Here is a 16,242-nt window from a genome sequence, read left to right as displayed (position 1 = left end):
GAAAGTAGACGTTCTCGCGACGGTAGTGAAAGTAGTGGTACCTGTGTTTTGAATTTAGGCCGAGAAAAATGGATTCCAGCCGAATTCCGGCCATCTCGGCCAGGGGCAAAAAATACCTTCGGGCGAAAAAATGGATTTTGGTCAAACTTTGGTCAAATTTAAGCTGAATTTGGGTCAAATTTCAGTCGAAATTTTCGAAAATGGCCGAAATTCAGCCATCTCGGTCTGGGGCGAAAAGTTTCACAAACCGAAAGTCAAAACCTTGGGTGGTACACGTCTCGGAGAGGAACTTGACACATCTGGTGTTTCCGGGGCGACCGTAGTGGCACATGTTTCATAGACGTTCAAGTCATCGTTAGAGGTACTTGTCGCATCGTCGGGCGTAGTCTTACCCATCTCGTCGTGGAAGTAGAGGTACACATTTTGGAAGTAGTTCACGATGATGGTATTCAAACTTGGCGCTTGTGCTACACGGGTCTTCGGCGACGGTAGTAGTACACGTTCGAAGAGGACCTTGACGGGTCATCGACCTCCTGGTACTTGGCGTCATCTCGGCCTTGACAGAGATGAAACGGAACGCAACGGTTGTGGCACTTGGCGAAAATCTCGAAGATGGCCTTGGCGTTCCTGGTTCGGTGGTTGTGGAGTCGAGGTCGGGCCCGACCGAGTTGAGGAGAGGAGCAGGCCGTAGCCAGGACCATGGAGAAGGAGGGGCGATAGCAGGCAGGAGGCATCAGCGGGGCCGCGCGAGGAAGAAACCAGGAGGGCGGACCGAGGCAGTGCTGTGCGCCTGTGCGGGAGGTAGCCGGTGCGCTGCAAGGCGACGAGGAGGTGGAAAGGCACGCTGGCCGAACTGCGGCTTGGAGGGGCAGCGTCGATGGACCGCGGAGGGTGCACGTGGCGCCGTGCTTGCTCCGGCCGTCGAGGATGCCGGTGGCAGGGGTTGCGAGGAGGTGGCGCCATGGGCAGGCTCCTGTCAATAGGGGGAAACGACAGCATCGGCAGCTGCTGGTTAGAGAAGCAGAGAGATAGCGAGAGCAGGGAAGAGAGATGGCAGGCGATGGGGGTCGGCTACCCTTTGGCGACGACCGAGGAACCGGTGGGGCGGCTGGAGACGGGCAACGACCACCGCAGCAGCAGTGCTCGCACGCGTCTGCAAGGGCGCGGGAGAGGAGGGGCTAGAGAGAAACGGCGACGGGAGGAAGGGAGAGGCCATGGATCGGGCGTGAGGAGCTCGTCTCCCTCGGCTTGATGCGTGCGCGTGTGGATCGGGAGAAGGGGACAAGGGAGGCTGGCGGCGCTAAAGGAGGATGAAGGGGAGAGAGGGGATCGATCGGTGGAGGATGGGGATCGGGCTAGGGTTATAGGTTTAGGTGGGCTGGCTGGGCTAATGGGCCAGCCTGGCTGTGGGCTAAAGTCCATAGAAAGTAAGAAAAGAAGGAGAGATGGGCCAGCCTTGGTTAAGAGAGAAAGAAAGGTTTCTTCTTCTATTTGTAGAAAAAGAAAAGAGAAGCAAAAGATTTATTTGGGAGAGCCAAATAAATCTAATTTGAACTAAAGTTTGACGTGTGGCTACTTTGATATAACAGAGCTCCACAACTAGAGAAGGAGTAATCGGAGAAGATGAAGGATTTAAATGATTACACACAAGAGGGGATTTAAGATGCAATTTGTTATGGTTGATACCAAATTAATGGAATATTATTATAGTAGCTCCCTAAATATTGGGAGGATATGTTATAAAGAGAAATCACCATATGAATTCCCTCGATTTAAATATATCAACGATCTATGCAATTTATTTAGCTGGGTTTTAAAAAGGCTTGCATGAAGACATGATGCAATGCAAATGATGCAATGATGAATGCAACAAGCAAAACAAACACACGGCGAAACTCGGAATCGCTGGAAGTCTTCTCGCGCGTCGGTCTCGGGGCGTCACAGAATTTACACTAATCGAAGAGAAAGACAAAGGTGTTGAAGCTGATGTGGCAACAGAGAATGAAAATGAGAAGACAAATAATAAGTTGCTTAGGAATGTTTTAAGTATGAGGACATGTTTGACTTCTGTTACACATGTGGCATTATCGGTCATAGGGACAAAGAATGTGGGATGAAACCAACTATGTGAGAAACCTCAGTTTGGGCCATGAATGAGAGCTAAGGAGGAAGGTAGGAAGGGAGATGATGGGAGTAGGGGAAGTGGACGGATAATATGGGAAGTGGTGGGAGTAGGGTGTTTAGTGGAGTGAGAAAGGGCTCGGGGGTGTATGGACAGGGAGACCGCAAGTAGTATGAATCGCTCTCTGGGTTTCCTTCTTGAGTTTGCCCCAAGTGAGGGCTACTCCTGATCTCTTGGCAGCTTGGCACTCCCTCCACCAAGTGGCTGCTTCTCTGGCTAGATATATGATCGGGCATATGGACATCGATCCATCTCCCAGTCACTAGTACACAAGGGGGCTACTAACCCACCCACCCCCCAATTGCACATTGCACACGATGGGGACAAATTGTGTTCAATGACGACGTCGCACACACTACAAAAATTAAACCATGTATCCAGGAAATAAAACATGCGCGACCAGTAGACCATCACGCACAAAAGGAAAATAGAAATTGTGTGGTAACGTGCACACGGTTATACAGAACGAATTGTTTGTGAAGTGGTCAGTTATCACCCACAATTTCAGAAAGGGAACCATGTGCATGTGAGCACACACGATTTTGCAAAGACAATTGTCGGTGATGTCTTGAACCATTCCACACATAACTTACGAGAAAAACGTGTGCCATAAGACACAAATGGTTCGTATTGCCGCACAATGTGAGATATGTTTTCCATCACATATAGTTATCCTTATGACTATGTGCGACATCATATACTTTCATACATGTCTAATGTCCTAACTGTTTGTGATACCACATAACTGGATAAGACGTACCTTTGTAACGGCGCCGACGCCCGTACCAGTCTGTCAGGCTCGCCTCTCGATGCGAGTAAATGGCGGCCACCCATTTCTGCGTTTTTTCATGCAGCTCGCGGCATTTTCCGCGGTTGTTTTCACGCTAAAACGAATTTCCCGCCCCTCTCCACCAATGATACAGTGTATGCGACTGGCTTAGGGATGAGAGAGTAGACATGCAAGAATAGATACCCGTACAAGCATCACACTAGTACGTATACATAAGCCTTAGCACGACTGTTAGTATAACACAGTGGTAATGGTTCACACCTAACACGTCTGTTGTAATAGTCGGCGTCGAATGTTCTCATTGTCCTCGAAGTTTCCAAGTATCCAATGTTAATGCTCAACTTCTATGGTGGTGTCTTCTCTACTTATAGTCTTACTGAGGTGGTGAGGGTCTAATTGTAATCCTATTCCTGTGAGAATTTCATTCACACCATACGCAACATCATTTAATGCATGGCATCATTCACTAACTATGCAACATTTAATTCACACAGACAACTCCTAAGTAAGATCATATCACATCTTATGTGATCTCATCAAACTACTCCTAAAATGTTTTTTTTAAGGTTGACATACTATTCCATATGTCATTTAGTTGTTATCTCCTCATTCTGCTTCCTCCCCGGTGTCACTCTTGCACTTCTTCTTTGCCAATTCCTCCCTGAGTACTTCCAGTTCCTCTTCTAATTCCTTGACGTGTTTTTGGGTTCTGTGCAGTTTTGCCCGGAGTCTTTCTCCAAGCTTCTCAATAGCATTCCATGCAGCGCTTTGTGCCGACTTGAAAAATGTAGTGTGGAGCACTAGGTTAGTGACCATGTTGTGTCCCATCTTTTGGTGGTCGTCTCCTTTGTTCTCATACGATGCAGTTGCACCCACTAATATTCTTGGCCTTCATCCATGACTTGAAATCCTTTGTCCACAACTTCTCCTTTAAGTCCCATACTTAACATAATATTCTTCAGTGCTCTTGGGAACTCAATTTCGCATTCCAAGTTCATGGTCATCAGTGGTCCTTTCTTGATGGATTCAATGAGACTGGCCATCTACAGTTTTGAATGCAATGAGGTAAGAAGGTGCGAGATCAAAGCAGAAAAAATGTACAAGTGGAGTCAAAATATGTTTTTAGTCCTATGGCTTTCCGACTCCATTTTTAGGGTCATGACCTACAGTCAACTCGGTCCCTGATAAGAAAATGAATCTTTGCGCTTCCAGTGCCAGTGTAACATCCCAATTTTCCTAATTTGGATGTTAATAGATTATTCATATGCATCTCATATTTTCTATGCACTATTTACTTTCTCGTAATATTCAAGTCCTTATGCAACTCAAGTCAAATTATCGGAGTGGAGATAACATGACTTCTCCCGTGTTAAATAAGAAGTTCATAATGTCCAGAATATTGTTTTTAGTTCACCTGATATATTTTGGGAGTTATAGGAACTTTGAATGATTTTAGATGAGTATTATAATGCTCTTTGTGTGGACTATTGCATAAAAGGAACTTTTCAAAATTTGTATTAGAGCAGGAACTAGTGTTCCTATACTTCATATTACTAACAAACATGCCCGTGCATTGCAACGGGATAAGAAAAATCGTACGCCCCAAGAACGAATACTACACAACACCAAATAAAGTGTTTAGTTAATTAGTTCTCTTCTCGACTTGAAGGATGTAAAAAAAACAGCAAAAGAGCGAAAATAAAAACACTGTAGATTACATACCATGTGCTCACTTAATCATTTTGACATAATTGATTACATACATGCGATTGCAGTGGGGTCAGTCATATTTCGTGATTTAACATCAATTGTGTGTAATATATACATCTAGAACTCTCATGTTTCTCGCGCGACGACTTTCTTTTACCGTTAAATTACTATTCTTTCTCCGGATATATCTCACTCTAGAAAGAAAATGTGATAGGCCTTTAGATGGAAACTAATATGGAAACTCTGAAAACACCGGAACGCGGTCATCTTCGACAGAGCTTTGCCTTGTAAGAATGTTGTCATACGCAAGATCACCCAAGAAGGACGCATGTGGAAGCAAGCAGGGCTGTTCAAGGGAGACCTAGATAGCTTTTTTAGCCAGATGGAAGGGTGGGCTACCGCGGCACATTAGTTTGTATAGGGTGTGTCCTCTAGTAGGGTGGGAGTAGTGTTCATCTATATTTTTTAGAAAAAGAGGATGACCCCCGGCCTTTGCATCTGGGCGATGCATACGGCCACTTTATTAATTATTTTCACAAGACCTTACAAAATCATATAACAGTAAGACTAAAGCCGCCGTCTAAGCAACAAACTGTCACTACACCTATCCAGTTGATGAAGGGGCGCAGATAGCCTGAGCCTAATATCAAACAGACATCGCAACCAAGCCTAACATCTAAGGCCTGAGACCCCAACCTAGCCACTTGCCGGGTCTGGGGCACACACTGATCCGGCGTGCTCTCAGAGGCCGCCGATGCCAACTGCCACCGCTCCATCTTCAGAACTGTACTGATGCACCAACCTTGCTCGGTCCAGCTATCGTCGACGCCACCACGACGCCCAACGGCACCTCCTCCCTGCGCGCAAACAGCTGAACACGTCGCGGTCGCCACTGATACACCTTAGCGCCATGCTGCCAAGTACCACCAGCGGACACCGCTTGAAGCCCTTGGAGGATCTGTCGTGCGTAGCACCTGCCGACCAGGCATGACCAAGCGTAGCACCTGTCGGTCAGGCATGACTTGACATCTCCACCGAAGCTCCGTGCAAGACGAAGCCGCTCCACCTCCTGCCTTGACTTCCAGCGCTGCTCCACAAAACGATGCTCCCAAGAGAGAAACGACACTGCAGTGTCGCCATCGTCCGGTCTGGAACACCAGATCTTAGGATTTCCCCCGGAGCAATATGAGTGGGTCGACGGTAGTCACATGACGATGCCTTCATCAAGGTAACGACATGGAATGCCGCCATCGCCCGCCGTCGGCTCGGTTTTCACCGGCAACTACGTCTTCCCGACTCGCAGCTGGTGCCAGATGACAGATCCTGAGATCCGAATACCCAGCCTCAGGCCGACCACCTCTGACGGAAGAGATGACCACCACCGCCGGCTGCACCGGTCAGAACAGATCTGATCGGAGGTGCCGCCGACGAAACCACCAGGCCCTCCACGCCGCCGTCGCCGATCTGAAGGCAGCATGCACGCCACCGCAGCCAAGTCGCCCGCCGCCGACCGCAACCGCCGCCGTCGACCGAAGGGCCATCCGCAGCGCCTGCAACCCTGGCCTCCGCCGCGCCAAGCCGTCGCCGTCCGAGGACGGGCCGGCCTCCCGCCGCCTGCAGCCATCCGCCGTGCCGCAGATCCCAGATCGATCGCGCCACCACACGCCTTGGGGTCCGCCCCACCCCAGAGACGCGCGAGAGAGGAGATCCCCCGCCACCCCGTCGGCCCCCGGGCTTAGCCCGGCGGCGGCGGAGGGAGAGGAGGAGGGAGTTTGCGGCGGCGGCGACTAGCTTTCATCTATGTAATGTAATGCTACTGTGGAGGGGCTCTTTACCCCCGCCTCCTTCTTTTTAATATAGTACGCACACCCGTGCGTATTGGAGAAAAATTTATAGAATTCACTAGCCCTACAACTTAGGAACATAACTAGTGAATAACCAAGCTTAAAACTTTAGAAAAGGGTTTGGAACCATAAGTTGAATATGAGAGGCTCCAAAGAGCTAACTTATTGCCATCTCTGACTCAAGAAATGTAAATATTTCCTCATGTGTAGTGTAGAGTGTGCAAACTTGACGAGGAAATAAAAGGTTTTCTAAAAAAGACTAATAAAAGGTTAAATAAGTAAAAAAATGTGTTTGACATCTTAAAGTTCTTTATGAACTTAGAATCACGAGGGGCACACATAGATTTAATCCTTAAACACTGAATATGCCATTGTAATATTTTAACACTCTTACGAACACCTTTGAATATGACCGGTATCAAGCATATAGTCAAAGACTTAAGAGTCGAAGATTCCTGAAAATATGAAAATTAAAAGTGTACTTTGGAGAAAGGATGACAAGCCAGATAGATGGTTCAGCTTACCCATTTGAAGCCTAAACGTACATAATAAACTATTTGTTGATCACGCTGACAAATAAAAAAGAGAGAAAGATAATTTCATAGGAGTGACGAACATATTCCATGTACTCGAACTGATAGACGACATCGGCATGAAACGCTAAGCAAACAGATGTCCGCGTGCAATCAAAGTATTTCATTAGAGCTGGACCAGTGTTTCCGACAACTATTACAGCTCCACCTGCATGGGAAACAAACTGTAGTCAGTTAAAAACCTCAAAAAGAAAAAAGAAAAACTGTAGTCAGTTAAAATATGCGCTGTAGTGACAACCAAATTGATTTAGCCTGGGCAAACGAAAGTAAAACTGAACTCAAGTGCATCAAAATAATGTACAGTTGAATTAATATCCTAACATAGCAGAAAAATATTAAAGAACGGATGGACATGTGTACCTATTTCTAATTCCTTTGGGTTCGATTGTTGGGACTGTGTGCGTCAATCTTTACACTGAGGAAACCAGTGTCCTCCAAGAGCCGTGGTGAGATGGGATCGATGCATCAGCGGCTCCGCCGTACCCGTGCTACCCAGCAGCTCCTTCGTCTCCTTTGTGACGCCCGTGTCCGACAGTCGTAGCGCCTTGCCATACCTCCCAGATCGCATCTGCAACCGTGTCTCTGTTTCCCGTTGTCGTCGCCCCCGTCGCCATCTCCGCGGTCTTCGCAGAAATCTCTTTCTGTTTCTTAGTTTTCACGTCCGATCACGGATCTAATCTCTTTCTTTTTTCATCCGAGGCATGCCGCACCTTTCCGTTCGATCCGTTCTCTCTCTCCCGTGGGGATAACTCCGAGGCGTGTTCCCCTCGAGCTGTGTCTTTTCCCTTCTTTATTTATTGGTACTAGCAAAAATGCCCGTGCGTTATAATGGAAGGATTTTTTTTCATAATCTTCACACATTTTGTTCACGTCTCATTGCATGATTTTGAAAATTTGTTCACAAATGCAAGAAAATGTTTCTTTTTTAAATTTTATTCACAAATTGAAGCAATGTTCACATTTCACAAATTATTCTGAATTTCAAGAAACATTTTTAAAAAACATACTATAATATTCCGATCCACCCAGCAGTTAATTCTTCAAAATCCACGCGGGTATATACTCACAAAGACTCAGAAGCATTACTGTTTAACTATATAGCTTCGGTCATTTGTGAACATTTTTACAAATTTGAAAACAGTTTTCACTATTTACAAACATTGAAAATATGAACATTTTTTTTATATTGTGAACGGTTTTTAAGCATTTTCTTTTGAATGGGTGAACGATTCTAGAATAGACGAACATTTTTTTGAAATTGGTGAAATTTTCTTGAATATCTTTCCATTGCACAATCCTCTATTCATCATTGCTTTAATACACCCTCCAAGACAGCCCGTGATTCCTTTAATCAAGGGTCCTGATTGCCTATTTTGGCGATCTTGCTGATATTCAAATTCAACTGCGAACGTATATAAACTGGAAAGAGTCGGTCTAAAGAAGCGAGGTGGGACAATTTAACATGAAATATGGTTGCACAATCCTCTATTCATCATTCCTTTTATGCTTTCTTTTGCAGCGGTTTTATGCTGAGTAGGCCCAGCGGTGCAACAACTGCATCAATACATTTTTTTTATCACGGAATACTTTTTTAGTGGTATAATTTTTGTTCTACACTGATGCTATATATACGTGCGCTGGTGGAGGCCAGCAGCCCGAGGCCCAATCCCGTTTGAAATCATAGAAATATAATACAACCTAGTTTTAGCTACAACAATTAGTTGTCTGAGTTGGTTGTTGCATTGAATCACCTATGATATGAAGTAAGAGGTCTTCAGTTTGAATCCTTGCCTGGCTCTTATTTTTAAACACATTTGTGGGGTGTCAATCCGCGACCTAGACGGGCCACAGAGAGCAGGTTGAGGCCCAACCTGCTATGGGGCGGGAGCAGGCTTAAGTGCACGCTGCGAACGTGGCCCATAAGTTTTTGGTATAATTTTTAGGACGGGCCATAAAAAGAGTACCATCTTGGTTAGAAAATAAATCCCAAAAATATAACATGGGTGAACGGATGAAAAAAATTAACGAAACACACCTTGCTTTATTAGTAGGTATAGATATAGATATAGATATAGAGGTATAGATTTATTGGTCTTCTCTTCTTCGTTAATTCCTTCCCATAATTCATGAGGTGGCTTGCTGATTTCAAATCAAGCACATATATAAATTGGTGAATTAAGATGTAGAAGTCCAATGCCGTACTTTCTAAACAAAAGCCACGAGGTAGCTTAGTTGGATGTTGCCATCATGACGTGTTGGTAGGTGGGGAGTTTGATCCATAGTACTGATGATTTTAATTTTTGCCTCCTCTCCTAGGTAGCATGGGCCTGGGCTGCACCCCTCCTCCACGGAAGGACGCAACGGCAAGGTGGCCTATCTTCATTGAGCTGAATCAAGATTGAACCGTTGAATCCTAACAAGTGATAGAGTGTGGGTTGATTACCCTAAAATTCAGGGTTTTTTTTCTACAAAAGCGCACGACGGACCAAGAATACATATCCTCTTTAATAGTAGGTATAGATTAGTTATACTTTATTATATGTTTGTAGTACTTTAAGAATATTATTTGGTGTTTTATTTTAGCCAAAATGTATTTCCCGAATCTCTACTCCTAAAAGGGGAATTAGTAGTCTCGCCTCACTTCGAACAACTCCTTGGCAAACTTTATATTACGCCCACGAGCATTTTACAGGTGACATTTCGCTCAAGCACAACTAATTTTGATGGGCCCATTTAACACGTGCATTAATTCAATCAAATCAACACTTTCCCAAACAACTTCATGCATTAACTTATTCAAATCAAATCTTAAAAGAAGTCGCAACTAACTCCAAACTTTCCTCACCTTCCACTACTCATACCCAAATCAAATCAAATCTTACCAAAACATCAACTGTAATCAAAGTTGGCCGACCCATTTGACGCGTGCGCATGTTTTATTTTTCATTTTTTTTCTATGTTTCGTTTTTTTTTCCTATGAGCAATAGCTTGGTGTTTGCTTGGTATACTACTAGAATCGACACATACATGTATGCCATGGTGAGTTGGTAGCGTCGTCTCCATTCCGGTTAAACCTCCCCCACTGATTTTTTTCTATCCCACCAATTTATTTAAACTGGTTTTTAGCCCACTGATCTATTTAGTCCGGTTTTTATCTCCCAAATTTTGTAATGTTGTTATGAAAAGGAATCAATCACGGTGATCCTCAATCAATCTTTAAATACCAAATCTATGGAAAGAAATCAATGTTTGATAACACAAGGCAGATTTATGGAAAGGAATCGATGTCAAATGCATCATGCATACATTCTTAAATTCTTTGATTAAAGAGTTTTTAGCTCTTGATATTTTATTATGACTGTCGATATATCCATTCACACATCACTATGAGAAATATTTTTCATTGGGAGATAAAAAGGAATAAAAGGAGAGTGATTTACCGGTAAAAAAGAAGTCGCCAAGGTAGTTTGGTATGCAAGAAGATTTTGAATATGTACGTGAGATATAGTTAATGTTGAATTACTACATATATATGCCCGTGTTGCAATGCACGGGAAATTAACTAGCATGAGTGGTAGGTTACTTCGAATGTCATTATTATGTTTCGGTACAACAGTTTAGCTAAATCTACCATTGACGTGAGATTATGTGGGATGCCCACTTTCCCCGTGTGGAAACATGTGGGCCTCCTACTTATATTGTGCGACAGATGTGGATGTGGATCTGGATAGGGGTTGGTGTTGTTCTTCTCAGTAATGGCTATTTGAGCGGAATAATTTTCCTACTTTAGAAATTGTGACAAATTGCATTTCATTAGAGATGGATTTGTAGCAAATTGCATGAACGAGCAATTCATGTTTTTTTTCATCAGTTTGGAATGGTTTTAGTTAGAATAGAAGGCTAAATGCATTGCTTGGTTGCTTATAACGGACACAGTGGCATGCATACTCAACAACGGACATCATATTTTCATGGAATGCACGACATCTAACTGTATTTTACAACGTGGCAATGACTCGTGAGATGTTAGATCTACCTTATTTGCTCGGGGGTATCATGGGCGGCGCACCCCTTCTACCCCTGGATGGAGGTGGCAGATCGGCACGAACACGAGGGGAGGGATCATGGCGGTGAGTGGGGTGGTTTGCGGGGGACTCCTCCTTGGAAGTACATGGAGAAGTACGGTGTGAAGGAGAGAGGGCACCATGGCGAAGGTGAGGTGGGCGTCATTTGGTTTTAAAGGAGAGGGCTCCAGCGAGAAATGTCCCACTATGGCAGGAAACTGAGAGGGAAGGGGAGGGTCCGGCAGAAAAGGAAAAGGTGCGTTGTGCGATGAGGTTTTTGTGTTGGGCCCACGAGTTGGAGATAACATCATGGATTGTACGGACAACCACATTTCCCGCGAGGGGAGGGATCAGAGTGAAGAGCGGGGCAGTGGTGATCGGCACAAACACGAGGGGAGGGGATGAGGGCGGAGACTGGGGCGGTTGGTGGGGGACTCCTCCTTAGCGGTATGTGGAGAAGTACGACATGAAGGAGAGAGGGGACCATGGAAAAGATGAGGTGTTCCCAACAATGGACATCATTTTTTTGGAATGCATGACATTCAATTGTATGTTACAACGTGGAAATGGCTCGGAGCCATTGGATCTACCTGCTTGGCTCGAGGGGGGGGATCACGGGTGGCGCACACCTCTTACCCCTTGATAGGGTGGCGGATCAGCACGAACATGTGGTAGGGGATCACAGCGGAGAGCGGGACAGTTGGTGGGCGACTCCTCCTTGGCGGTCCGTGCAGAACTAAAGTGCAAAGGAGAGAGGGTGCCATGGCCAAGGTGTGGTGGGCGCCATCCAATTTTAAAGGAGAGGGCTCCAGCGAGAAATGTCCCTCTGCGGTGGGAAACCGAGCGGGAAGGGGAGGGTCCGACAATAAAAAAAGGAAAGGGTGCATCGTAGGGTGGGGTTTTTGTGTTGGGCCCACATGTTGGAGATACCATGAGGAATTGTCCGGACAACCGCATTTCCTGCGAGGGGAGGGGGTCAGGGCTGACAGCAGGGAGGGTGGCCGATCGATGCGAACATGAGAGGAGGGGGTCAGTGTGGAGAGAGGGGCGGTTGGTGGGGGACTCCTTTTTGGCGGTCCGAGAAGAAGTATGGTGTGAAGGAGAGAGGGCACCATGGTGAAGCCGAGGTGTGCCCAACAACGGACATAATATTTTTGCGGAATGCACGTCACTCAAATGTATGTTACAATGTGGCAATGGCCTAGAAGACATTGGATCTACCTTTTTGGCTTAGATGGGGGGCATCACGGGCGGCGCATGCCTCTTACCCCTTGATGGGGGTGGCAGATCGACACAAACATGGAGGAGGGGATCAGGGCGGAGAGCGGGGCAGTTGGTGGGAGACTCCTTCTTAGTGTTCCATGGAGAAATATGATGTGAAGGAGTGAGGGCGTCATGGCGAAGGTGAGGTGAGCGTCATTCGGTTTTAAAGGAGAGGGATCCAGCGAGAAGTGTCCATCTATGGTGGGAAACAAAGCGGGAAGGGAAGGGTCCAACAAGGAAAAGAAAAGGGCGCATCATGGGGTGGGGTTTTTGTGTTGGGCCCACATGTTGGAGATAACATGAAAAATAGTGCGGGTAATCTCATTTCTCCCTCACATACGGTCTGGATTTAGGAGAATCCGGACTGTTCGGACAATTGAATTTTGGGGAGCCTGCTAGGATCCCATTTGATCCGAACATGCCCAAATGTATGAGAAAGAAATGAGCTTCGACTTTAAAGACGACATTCATGATTTGTGTGATTCATTTTATATACATTGTAGCCCATAGAATGCATGGGCGTTCTACTAGTACTATTTTAGTTGACAGTTTTACTGTTCATGGGCTATACAGCAACAACCCAACTTTTATTCCTTGCACACCATCATTATTTTCTGACCTTCACAGATGATTTGAGTTGGTATGGATATATTTACTTAATGAAACACAAGTCTGAAACATTTGAAAAGTTGAAAGAATTTCAGAGTGAAGTGGAGAATCATCATAACATGAAAAATAAAGTTTCTACGATCTGATCGTGGAGGTGAATATCTGAGTTACGAGTTTGGCCTTCATTTAAAACAATGTAGAATAGTTTCACAACTCACACCACGTGGAACACCATAGCTTAATGGTGTGCCCGAACGTCGTAACAGTACTTTATTAGATATGGTGCGTTCTATGATGTTTCTTTCTGATTTACTACTGTCGTTTTGGGGTTATGCATTGGAGACAACCGCATTCACGTTAAATAGGGCACCATCTAAATCCGTTGAGATGACATCTATGAACTATGGTTTGGCAAGTAACCTAAGCTGTCATTTCTTAAAGTTTGGGGTTGTGAAACTTATGTCAAAAGGCTTCAGCCTGATAAGCTCGAACCCAAATTAGGGAAGTGCATCCTCAAAGGATACCCTAAGGAAACAATTGGGTACACCTTCTACCACATATCCGAAGGAAAGATCTTTGTTGCCAACAATGGATCCTTTCTAGAGAAGGAGTTTCTCTTGAAAGAAGTGAGTGGGAGGAAAGTAGAACTCTATGAGGTAATTGTACCTTCTCTCGAATTGGAAAGTAGCACATCAGAGAAAATTGTTCCCGTGATGCCTACACCAACTAGAGAGGAAGCTAATGATGATCATGAAACTTCAGATCAAGTTACTACCGGACCTCGTAGGTCAAACAGAGCATGTTCTGCACCAGAGTAGTACGGTAATCATGTCATGGAAGTCATGTTATTAGACCATGGCGAACCTACAAACTGTGAAGAAGCTATGATGAGCCCAGATTCTGATAAATGGCTTGAGGCCATGAAATCTCAGATAGGATCCATGTATAAGAACAAAGTATGGACTTTGGTGGACTTGCTCGATGATCAGCAAGCCATTGAGAATAAATGGATCTTTAAGAAGAAGACAGATGTTGATGGTAATGTCACCATCTACAAAGCTCGACTTGTTGCGAAAGGTTTTCGACAAGTTCAAGGGGTTGACTATCATGAGACCTTCTCACCCGTAGCGATGCTTAAGTCAGTCCAAATCATGTTAGCAATCACCGCATTTTATAATTATGAAATCTGGCAAATGGACGTGAAAACTGCATTCCTTAGTTGTATATGATGCAACTAGAAGGTTTTGTCGATCATAAAGGAGCTAACAAAGTGTGCAAACTCAAACAATCCATCTATGGACTGGTGCAAGCGTCTCTAAGTTGGAATATATGCTTTGATGAGGTGATCAAAGCATATGGTTTTATATAGACTTATGGTGAAGCCTTTATTTACAAGAAAGTGAGTGGGAGCTCTGTAGCATTTTTGATATAATATGTGGATGGCATATTGCTGATTGGAAATGATATAGAATTTCTTGATAGCATAAAAGGATACTTGATAAGAATTTTTCAATGAAAGACCTCGGTGAAGCTGCTTACATATTAGGTATCAAGATCTATAGAGATAGATCAAGACGCTTGATAAAGAGTTTTCAATGAGTACATACCTTGACAAGATTTCGAAGGAGTTCAAAATGAATCAGCCAAAGAAAGAGTTCTTGCCTGCATTGTAAGGTGTGAAGTTGACTAAGACTCAAAGCCCGACCACGACAACAGATAGAGATAGAATGAAAGTCATTCCCTATGCCTCAGCCATAGGTTCGATAAAGTATGCCATGCTGTGTACCAGACCTATTGTGTACCTTGCCATGAGTTTTGGCAAGGGGGTACAATAGTGATCCAGGAATAGATCACTGGACAGCGGGCAAAAATATTCTTAGTTACCTAAGAGGGCTAAGGAAATGTTTCTCAGTTATGGAGGTGATAAAGGGTTCGTCGACAAGGGTTATGTCGATGTAAGCTTTAACACTGATCCAGATGACTCTGAGTCTCATTCTACATACGTATTGAAAGTGGGAGCACTTACCTAGAGTAGCTCCATGCAGAGCATTGTAGACATAGAAATTTGCAAAATGCATACGGATCCGAATGTGGCAGACCCGTTGACTAAACTTCTCTCACAATCAAAACATGATCACACCTTAGTACTCCTTGGGTATTAATCACATGGCGATGTGAACTGGATTATTGACTCTAGTAAACTCTTTGGGTGTTAGTCACATGGCGATGTGAACTATGGGTGTTAATCACATGACTCTAGTGCAAGTGGGAGACTGAAGGAAATATGCCCTAGAGGCAATAATAAAGTTGTTATTTTATATTTCCTTATTCATGATGAAGATTTATTATTCATTCTAGAATTGTATTGATTGGAAACTGAAATACATGTGTGAATACATAAACAAATACCGTGTCCCTAGTAAGCCTCTACTAGACTAGCTCGTTGATCAAAGATGGTTAAGGTTTCCTAACCATAGGCATGTGTTGTCATTTGATAACGGGATCACATCATTAGGAGAATGATGTGATGGATAGGACCCATCCGTTAGCTTAGCATATTGATCGTTCAGTGTATTGCTATTGCTTTCTTCATGTCAAATACATATTCCTTCGACTATGAGATTATGCAACTCCCGGATACCGGAGGAATACCTTATGTGCTATCAAACGTCACAATGTAACTGGGTGATAATAAAGATGCTCTATAGGTATCTCCGAAGGTGTTTGTTGAGTTGGCATAGATCGAGATTAAGATTTTTCACTCCGAGTATCGGAGAGGTATCTATGGGCCCTCTCGGTAATACACATCATAAGCTTGCAAGCAAATGACTAAGGAGTTAGTCACGAGGTGATGTATTATGGAACAAGTAAAGAGACTTGTCGGTAACAAGATTGAACTAGGTATAGAGATACCGGCGATCGAATCTCGGCCAAGTAACATACCGATGGATAAAGGGAATTACGTATGTTGTCATAATGGTTCGACCAATAAAAGATCTTGGTAGAATATGTAGGAGCCAATATGGGCATCCAGGTTCCGCTATTGGTTATTGACCATAGAGGTGTCTCGGTCATTTCTACATAGTTCTCGAACCCGTAGGGTCCGCACGCTTAAAGTTCGTTGACGATATAGTGTTATATGAGTTATATGATTTGGTGACCGAATGTTTTTCAGAGTCCTGGATGA

The 16,242-nt window shown here is 44.4% G+C and overlaps 1 long non-coding RNA gene across 1 annotated transcript; it reads right to left on the bottom strand.

Moving 5' to 3' along the window:
• Positions 1 to 281: 281 nt before the first annotated feature.
• LOC119281240 lies at positions 282 to 1,310 on the bottom strand. The gene is made up of 2 exons (XR_005138311.1): positions 1,076 to 1,310; positions 282 to 973 (listed from the first exon to the last, which is right to left on the bottom strand). It is a non-coding gene; the product is annotated as an uncharacterized LOC119281240 (long non-coding RNA).
• Between the last annotated feature and the right edge of the window lie 14,932 nt (positions 1,311 to 16,242).

Source organism: Triticum dicoccoides, chromosome 3B (genome assembly GCF_002162155.2).
Source record: "Triticum dicoccoides isolate Atlit2015 ecotype Zavitan chromosome 3B, WEW_v2.0, whole genome shotgun sequence".
NCBI lineage: Eukaryota > Viridiplantae > Streptophyta > Magnoliopsida > Poales > Poaceae > Triticum > Triticum dicoccoides.
The sequence above is the reverse complement of the archived record's forward strand: the minus strand, read 5'-3'. Positions and strand labels throughout refer to the sequence as shown.